Raw genomic sequence first — 10,284 nt, 5'->3', positions numbered from 1 at the left:
GTGGTACAAAGATATAGTAAAAGCCATTCCAGCAGCATAAGAACACCTGGTATTTAAGAAACCCTGTGTTACACATGGTAGAAAAAGAATCTAAACTCAAGATGATGACTTGAATCTTGGCTTCTTCTCAGGCCTTCCAAAATAGCCTCCCCTCCTCTCTCTCTGCCTCAGTCTCTACATCCATTAAACAGGGATGACGATGCTAGCAGTATTTGCATAATTGTTATGAAGGGCAGCACCTAAGCACAGCCACAACATGGTATAGAAAACCAAATGATGAAAAGCAAACTGAGATCCTGAGCCCCTTGCACACGGTCTGCTGAGCAGCTGTTGAGGCTTACATGTTTTAGACAGTTTTGCCTTGGGCTGCATTCAATTCAGTGACCTAGACGTGAAATACTGTCTGTGTCCCAGTTCCAAATTTCTGAGTGTGTTTCCTATTCCTTTGTTTCTACTGTTCATGTAAAAGTAGACTCCAAAATACCAAAGGAGTTTCCTATAATAAATTCCTTTCAGTTTTCATAAGCAAGATGGCTTTAAAAATGAAAGGAGCATTCACATAGCTGAATGTATGTTTATGCATACATTCATTATGCACACATTAGTAATCTTTCTAGGCAAAAGGCTTATTTCAGAGAAATTATTTTTAAGGGGTAATATTAGGACGAAAATTCCAATCTTGAATTTGTTTAACAGACCAAAAACCAACAAGATGTTAAATGGGAACTGTCACGCTTTATCTAATCAAGTGAAGTGCTATACAGCAGAAACTGTACACCAACAGCCCACAGATTGGATCAGACCCGTAGAAGGGGAAGTGTGGAACAGCAGGCAGGAGAAGATTTATTAAAATATGTTACCCAAATCTTAAAATTGGGAGCTCTCACATGAAAGTGTTAATCTCCATCTTCTTGTGACAAAATGTAAATACCTGGCAACACTAGGCTCAGGACCACAGTCAGCTCGATTTGAGAGATGATTTTCCCTATGGGTGGGCCATGCATTTTCCAGGTGGCCACAGATCCCACCTACTTCTATTGTGCTACACCCAACCTCTTTCCTTCCTTATATTACCTGCCTGAGACCAGAGAATGGTAAAAGGTCACTGTTACTTCCCATCAAGGAATTAGTGACGTTTGTCCAAACATACTCAATGTGGAGACGGTAAGTTTCATGAGGGCAAGCATGCACTTTGTCTATTTTATCTTCCATTATATCCCCAGCATCTCGCACATATCAGGTGCTTAATATATTTCTGGGATAGGTGAATGGAGAGAGGACACATGGGAAGGAGGAAGAAAGAGACAGATAAGAAGATCTTGGGCCCCTCATGGGAGGAGGGGGAATATGTGGAACACTTCAAAGTCATCAGACATCACCGCCTTGTTAGTGTGGCTCTGGAGAAATACAGGGGCCCCAAGGCCCAGCCAAAGAAAGGGTTATCACCCCATGCTATATTCATTGCCCTAAAGATTTTTTCTTGAAGAGGAAAGAAGCAAATGAAGGAAAGAGAAAAGAGAACTCTCCAAAGATTTTTTTAAGAGCACATAGGCTAAGACCATGGACACTGATGTCGGAACAATCTAGATTTGAATCTTGGTTCTTTTCACCTTGGCTACGTTGTTTTACCTCTCTGGGCCTCAGTTATCTAATATTTAAAATGGGATAATGCTTGTCTTACAGTTTTTCGGGGCATTTAATGAGATGCTTCATATAAAGCACTTACCAGAGTGAAGGCAAATATGAACATCTTAAAACACATTGTAATTATTGTCAACTCTTTTTACTGAAACATCAGTTTTTTAATTCTCCACTGGATTATTTTCATAAGAATAAAACACACTGAAACAGCTCCTGTTTAAAAAAATGTATTTTTTTAGTTTATATATATATATATATAAATTAAAAATCCATCTCTTGATCCATATCCCTCTCCAGATACCACCCCATTTCTTTGCTCTTTTTTAGGATAAAACTTCTCCAAATAAAAGTTACTGAAACTCCATGTCTCCAGATCCTCTCTTCCCATTCTCATTTGAAGCTGTCAGGCTTTTATCTCCACTACTTCCCTAAAAGAGCCCCGGTTGGATTACCAAGGCTGTTCCCATGACAAAATCCACTGATCAAGTCTCAGTTATCATTTCACTTGATCGTAGACACAGATGATCCCTCTCTCTTTCCTGAAAATCTTTCCTCACTTGGCTTCTGGAATCTACTCTCCTCATCCCACTGGCCACTCCTGAACCTTCTTTGCTCACTCTTCATCCTGCAATTGGTGATTGGTTTCTATTTACTAGAATATTTTATCCAGTCTTATGACTTTATTGCCATTTTCATTATGATGACTCCCAAATGTTTATCTTCAGCCCAGGCCCCTCCCTGAGCTCCAGCCCTCTCTACAGAACTGCCACTTGTGTATATATATTTACTTGCATGTCAAAGGAGAAGGTTTAACTTAATATTACCAAAATGGAACTCAGATTAGAAACAATAGCATCCTACTAGCAATAAGGGAAAACCTGGCATCTGTACCCTGTACCTTGGTTTCAAATACCATTCTCCAATAAAAGGAACCAAGGTTCTTTAAATAAATGGATGATTCTAGGGCTAGGGCAGAAAATAAAAAAGACCAGCCTGGAGCATATTATAATGCCAGAAAGTATGGAAGTTCTACACACACACACACATGTGGCATCTCAGGACTTTCTACCTTATGATCGCTCTACCTGAAATTCTTTCTCCTCCAGATAATCATGTAACCTCTTCATATCCTTCAAATGTTAACTTCACCAGCAAGGCCTTTCCTGATTGTGCCTGTAAGATAAGAGAACACTCCACTACAGTATGCCCTATCCCCCTCAAACTGTCCTACTGTTTTTCATAGAATTTATCATCATGACAAAGAAAAAGCAGTCCCTGGCTGCCAAGAGCTTGCCTGAAACCCTCAGCTAGGCTGGGATGTTCTCCCGTTGAACATAAACAATTTCACAGAACAAGATCAGACAAGATCTCCTCTGTATCCATGATGGATCAAGACAAAAACAAGACCACTCCATAACTATGTTTGAACATAGACAAAAACATGAGCATTGTCCAAAACACAGCAGTGATCAAACATCCTGATGTTCTGCTAATAGGAGTGACCGCTGCTGCTTCACCAGTGACAGATTTGGCCTTGCTCTGTTTGCCTTGCCTTCTAGACGAGAATTATTGAGGTCCTGTGATAGGCGGAAGAGTGCCCCTCTGAAGACGTTCACGTCCTAATCCCAAGAACTTGTGAATATGTCACTTTATATGGCAAAAGGGGATTTGCAGATGTGACCAAGTTGAAGATTTTTAGAAGGGGAGATTATTCTGAATTACCCAGGTGGGCCCAATATAATCACAATGGTTCTTATGAGAGGAAGACAGTTTGGTTGGAGTCAGTGAAGGGATATGATAACACCATGCTGCTGGCTTTGAAGATTAAGGAAGATGCCATAAGACAAGGAATGCAGGTAGCATCCAGAGCTGGGAACAGCCATAAGACAGGTTCTCCCCTGGAGCCTCCAGGGGAGAGGAACCAGACCTGCTGGCACATTCACTTTTAACCAAACGAAACTGATTTTGGACTTCTTCCTCCAGAATTTAAGATAAGTTTTTGCTGTTTTAAGCTACTAGGTTTATGATGATCCATTATGGCAGCAGTAGGAAACTAATACAGATACTCAGATGCAGAATGACCTCTGCTTCCTGGAAGCATCCAATCTGGAGCAAAGAACCACTTCCTTGAATCCTCCCCCAATCACTCAACACAACTCCAAGTCCTATCATTTTTTTACCTCCTAACCTCTCACTAAAAAGTCCCACAGCTCCCCAGCATGCATACTCTCTCACTACCAAGCCAATAAAGGCAACTTCACTCAATTACAGGGATAATCCCATTGCTCTTTGGCTGTAGGGCATTGACAACTTTCTGGTGTTCCAAATATTTAACTACTTATTGTCTGTCTAACCCAACACTGCATTCCCCAATCCTGGATCACAGATACATAATAAATAATAAGCCAAACTGTCAATAATAAATCAGTATTATTAAGGATCCTGAGACAAGTATGACGAAATAGGAGTGTTTTAGGACTGTACGTTAGGTAAGCTAAGCCAGCCAATCCAACTTACGGCAGGTGAATGTTTATTTCCTGAATTTTTGAAAGAAAATAAGTGTTTTGAGTCACTAGAAGGGTTTATCAATCTTTCTTTTGCACTTGTGAAGTTCCACAAGTTAAATTCTGGCCTTGGGAAAATGGGAAAAGGTAAGGTCTATATTGCAGGCAGGAGAACCTGGGTGGGTGCCAGGTTGGGAGTGGACAGAAAAGAGCATCATTCTCAGCAAACTGACACAAGAACAGAAAACCAAACACTGCATGTTCTCAGTCACAGGCAGGTGTTGAACAATGAGAACATGTGGGTGTAGGGAGGGGAGCATCACACACTGGGGTAGGTTGGGGGTGGGGAGCTAGGGGAGGGACAGTGAGGGGTGGGGAGGATGGGGAGGGAAAACACCGGGAGAAATGCCTGATGTAGGTGATGGAGTGTGGGGGCAGAACGGAGACTGCAAATCACCATGGCATGTATGTACCTATGTAACAACCCTGCGGGATGTTCACAGGTACCCCAGAGCTTAAAGTTCAATTTAAAAAAAAAGAGTGATCCAGGGACCTACTGTCATGGTGATGTCACAGTAACCATTACTGTGATCTTTCTACCAGGTGCCAGGCACTCTTCACATGCATTGTCTCAGGCAACCTGTAAATAGCCCAAGAGTTAGATAAAATTGCTGCCTCATTCTACTAATGAGAAAAAGTGAGTCTCCAAAAGATGTTTGCCTAAGGTCAAACAGTTAACAGGTGTCAGAGCCTCAGTTTGAACCCAGGTCTGTTAGATGCTAAGGCTTGATCATGCTCCTACAGCAACCAGAGCCCAGGAAACCCACCTGAGATGGGGCAGGGATGGAGTAACAGGTCAGGGCTCAGGAGGGACAGTGCTGGAAATACCTAGATGCTAGTTTTTTTGAGCTCACACTTTTCTAAACTCCTGTACAGCTGATGATTAAATGTGAGTTATCAGAGTTCCCTGAAGAACTTCCTGGCTCTAAAGTCATTAGTTACAATTTATTCATGTCTTCATTCAATCAATGTTTATTAATGGAGTGCCTAAGGTGTGCCAGCACTAAGGCAGGGTACAAGGCCCTCTACCAAATTATTCACAACCGGAAAATATTCCCCATAGGTCTGCTTTACCATGGTTCACCCTGGAGATCTAGGAGTGAACAAGATGATGATAACATTCCCTTCCAGCTTTGGGTCTGATGATCCTGGGTGCTCCTGAAACTGCTCAGCTGGCTAGTGAGTGCCCCCCTGCTAATTTCTGCTCAGAGTGATTGACAGGAGAGACAACAAGGTCCAGGGCTGCATTCACCCCAGCAGCCCATGCATCTGAAATGCCTTCAGTGCTCAGCTTTTCAACAGAGCCGAGGAGTCTCAAAAGAGGCCCATGGTATTCCCTGTGGGGTCTCCAGGCAGCTTTGATAAGTCCAGTTGGCATTTTCTATAAAAACTTATTAAATCCAGGCCTTACTTCTGCAGCTGAGACTCCAGGACAGCTGCCCCCACCAAGCAGTAAAGAAGAGATCTCGAAGCCACATCATGGGCTGGAACCAGCAAAAAAAAAAAAAAAAAAAAAGCAAACCACTTGTCTGACCCTGGCAGAATAATAACTTCATCTGATGCTGCTTTTCCACAGGGGCCACTGCAGGGGCCATCCTGGAGGGAGTCGCGATGCGGGAGGACCGTGGCAAGTTCAAGAGCTACTGCAGCCGGGGAACAGCAGGACAGCAGCGTGTTCAAGGGCTACTGCAGCAGGGCATAGCAGGGAAAGGCCTCCCTGGGTCTAACCAATTACTCCTATTGATTTTCAGATCAGAGGGGTTCAGCTGACAAATCAAAAGATGCTTTTCCCTCCCTCCTGCTAAATCTGCAGCCTCTCCCAGACATCTCACAAATCCTGCTTTGGTCTTGATTAGCCTGGATGCTTCTAGGTTGGAAACAGTATGGAGCGGGCAGGGATCTAAGGGTAATCTGGGCTGCACCAGTCAGCCTGGCATGGACTGGTGCATGTGCGTGTGCTCCAGAGGTCCTGGGCGATGAGGCCGGGCAGCTCAGTGGTGAGAGGGCTGGGAGCAATATTTCCCAGATTCTGTTGAATGGCCAGGTGACTATGTTGTGGGTATCATCACCCGAGGGCTGGGAGCTGGGTCCTGATATGGGCGTCACCACCCACTTGTTTATAACCTTTTACACTTAAACTCCCTAGGCTCTCTTTTTTTCAATTGTCAAATGGGAGTAAGAGCCACTCTAGCCTTATGGCTAAAAAACTGGAGCTTCAGAATCAAACAGAACTGGGTTCAACTCCCATCTATGTCCTGTGTGACCTCAGGCAAGTCACATCACCTCTCTGAGCCTCTATTCCTTCATCTGAAAAATGGGCTTCCAGCACTTCCGGTCTCTCAGGGTCACTGTGAGAATGACTCAAGATGATGCAGGTAGAAGTGTTTAGCACTTGAATGGCTTCTAGCAAGATCAAGAAACACCACCTGTTACTATTAAATGGGGCTTTGGTAAGAATAAAACAGAACCATGTGTGTAAAGTGCTTTGAAGAGTACAAAGGACTGAAAAGACTCTGAAGGCTTCTAGAAATCAGTCTACCACATTTTGGGGCTGGGGTTAGGAAAGACCCTTGGAGGAGGATCCAAAGAAAGACACTCCGGAGCAAGATAAAGGAGGCCAAGGGCACACTGCAGCGCAGGGCAGGCCACTTTCCAGGGCTCCAAGTGTTATGTGATTGTGATCTTGATGCTCCCCACCTCACCCCACTGTCACACCCAAAAATGCCTGTTCCTTACAATTTCTTTTACAAGTGGGAGTTATGCCAGTAACACTGAGTGTCATCAGAGCCTTCCAGCTAGATGGCAAGGATTGCTTGTTGCTATGCCAACAACCATTCTCACCTTCCTCCTTTATAACAGGATGCCAGTTGTATTTAAGCAGCAATATTTCCCGGATTCTGTTGAATCTAGGTATGGCCAGATGACTATGTTGTAGCCAACAAGATGTAACTAGAAGTGCTGTATGGAGCTTTTGAAAAAACTCTTTTGAAAAGGAAGTCGTTTCTCCCCTTTTCCCCCCTTTATGACCAGACCCACAAACTGGCATGGATATTCACTGGCCGGTGCACCAGTAGCCATATTAGACTATGAGGTGACTCAAGGATGGCCATGTACCAGAGGTAGAGACAGGATTCTCCCTGATGACAGCCTACAGCCTCCATTACCAGGCCTGGACCAATCACCTCTGGACTTTTTCTACATGGGAGAAGAAACCATTATATGTTTAAATCTGTGTTGTTTCCAGCCTTTATATGGTGAGAAAATGTCTTGCTAACTCCAACTGTTTAAAATTCTGTTCAGAGGCCCAATGCCTAGTAGGCTATTCCCAGCGTGAGCCCTGAACTGAGACTCATTACTAATGGCTTTCAAATCAGTGAGAAGCAAGTTTGAAGACTTGTTCATCATCCTTATTGGTAAATATTGATTAAAGTTCCACCTGTGCCTTGGAGGTAGGAGGTGATGTTAGCTTCACTGCTAAGGCTTTATAACACAGAAATCTTCAAGTAGAGAAGTACTGTCTCCTACTCCAGTTGGAAAAACAAAAGAGAATTTCATGGAGGGTTTTATTTTGGGGGCTAGTTCTCAAACAATGATTAGAATTTCCATCAGCATGGGAACACTTCCAAACTTGTTATAAGGCCAGTGTGATGTGATATCGAAGCCATAGGCACTACAGGAAAAGAAAACTATAGATCAATATCCCTGATGAACACGGATACAAAAATCTTCAGCAAAATATTAGCAAATCAAATTTAACAATACATTAAAAGGATCATATACCATGACTTAGTGGGATTTATTCCTGAGATGCAAGGTTGCTTCAACATATGCAAATCAACCAGTGTGATATACAATATTAACAAGTGAGAGATAAATCCCATGATTATTGATGCAGAAAAAGCTTTTGACAAAATTCAACATAAAATTCATAATAAAAATGGTCAATAAATTACGTATAGAAGGAACTTATCTCAACACAATATATATTCATAGATGAACAACCTATAGCTAACATCATATGGTGAAAGACTGAGAGCTTTTCCCCTAAGATCTGGAACATGGCAAGGATGCTACTCTCACTACTTCCATTCAACACAGTACTGGACATGCTAGCCAGAGCAATTAGGCAAGAAAAAAAAAAAGATACCCAAATCAAAAGGAAGAAGTAAAATTATCCATTTGCATACTTCATGAACTTATATATAGAAAACCCTAAAAGACTCCATAAAAATTGTTAGAACTAATTCAGCAAATTTGCAGGATATAAAAAAGAGAAACAAATTCAGCAAAGTTACAGGATATAAAATCAACATATAAAAATCAGTTGTGTTTATAAACACTAATAACGAATTATACAAAATGAAAATAAGGAAACAATTCCAATTACAATAGCACCAAAAAGAATACAATAGGAATGAACTTAAGAAAGTAAAAGACTTATACCCTAAAAACTATAAAACACTAATGAAAGAAATTAAAGACATCCCATGTTCATGTATTGGAAGAGTTAGTAATGTTAAAATGATCATACTATTCAAAGTTACTTATAGATTCAATGTAATCTCTACCAAAATCCCAATGACATGTTTGTAGAAATAAACAAAAGCAATTCTAAAATTTATATGAAACCACAAAAGATCCCAAATAGCCAAAGGAATTTTGAGCAAAATGAACAAAGCTGGAGCATCATAGTTTCTGATTTCAAAAATACTACAAAGCTACAATATTCAAAACAATATGGTACTGGCATAAAAACAGCCATAGAGACCAAAGGAATAGAATAGAGAGCCTAGAAATAAACTTATGCATATGTGATCAATATATCTTTAACAAAGGTACCAAGAACACACAATGGGGAAATGTTAGTCTCTTCAATAAGTGATGCTGGGAAAACTGGAAATCAAAATACAAAAGATTAAAATTGAACCCTTATCTTACACTATACCCACAAATCAACTCAAAATAGATTAAACACTTAAACATAAGAGCTGAAACATTAAAACTTCTGGAAGAAAAACATAGAGAAGAATCTTCCTGATTTTGACATTAGCAATAATTTATTGGATATGACAAGAAGCACAGACAGCAAATGCAAATATAGAAAAGTGGGATTACATCAACCCAAAAGCTCTGCACAGCAAAGCAAACAATCAACAAAATGAAGAGGCAACCTACAAAATGGGCAAAAATACCTGTAAATCACATATCTGACAAAGGGTTAATATTCAAAACATACAACTTCTACAACTCAATAGCAAAAAACAAAACAAAGAACTCAATTTAAAAATGAATAAAGAAACTAAATAAACATTTCTCCAAAGAAGATATACAAAAAGTCAATAGATCTATGAAAAGGTGCTCACCATCACTAATTATCAGGGGAATGCAAATCAAAACTACAGTGATATATGACCTCACACTTGTTAGGATGGCCATTATCAAAACAAACAAACAAATATCAGTGAGGTTGTGCAGAAAAGCGAACCTTTGTACACTGTTTATGAGAATGTACATCGGTGCAGCCACTACAAAAAAACAATATGGGTGTTCCTCAAATATTAAAACTAGAGCTACCATATGATCCAGAAATCCTACTTCTGGTTATATATCCAAAGAAAATAAAATCAGAATATTGAAGAGATAGCTGCACTCCCATTTTCATTGTTTCATTATTCACAATAATAAAGGCAAGGAAACAACTTAAATGTCCAATGACAGATGAATGGATAAAGAAAATGTGTGGAATGTGTGTGTGTGTGTGTCTGTGTGTGTGTGTGTGTTTGTACATACTTACATGATGGACAACCATTTGTGTAATCAGTCTAAAACAGTCCAATTCTTAGAAACAGAGAGTAAAAAAGAGTGGTTACCAGATGATATGGCGAGGAGGAAATGAGGAGATGTTGGTCAAAGGGCATAAAGTTTCAGTTACACAAGATGAACGAATCCAAGGGACCTACTCTACAGCATAGTGTCTATAGTTAACATAAACTGTACTGTGTACTTTGAAAGCCGCTAAGAAGACAGATCTTAGGTTAACTGTATTTGTTACGATAATAATAATAATTAATAGTGTGGG

This window comes from Aotus nancymaae, unplaced genomic scaffold (genome assembly GCF_030222135.1).
Source record: "Aotus nancymaae isolate 86718 unplaced genomic scaffold, 86718_ANA_hifiasm-v0.15.2.pri h1tg000030l, whole genome shotgun sequence".
In the NCBI taxonomy this organism is placed as follows: domain Eukaryota; kingdom Metazoa; phylum Chordata; class Mammalia; order Primates; family Aotidae; genus Aotus; species Aotus nancymaae.
This window is presented reverse-complemented; position numbering follows the sequence as displayed.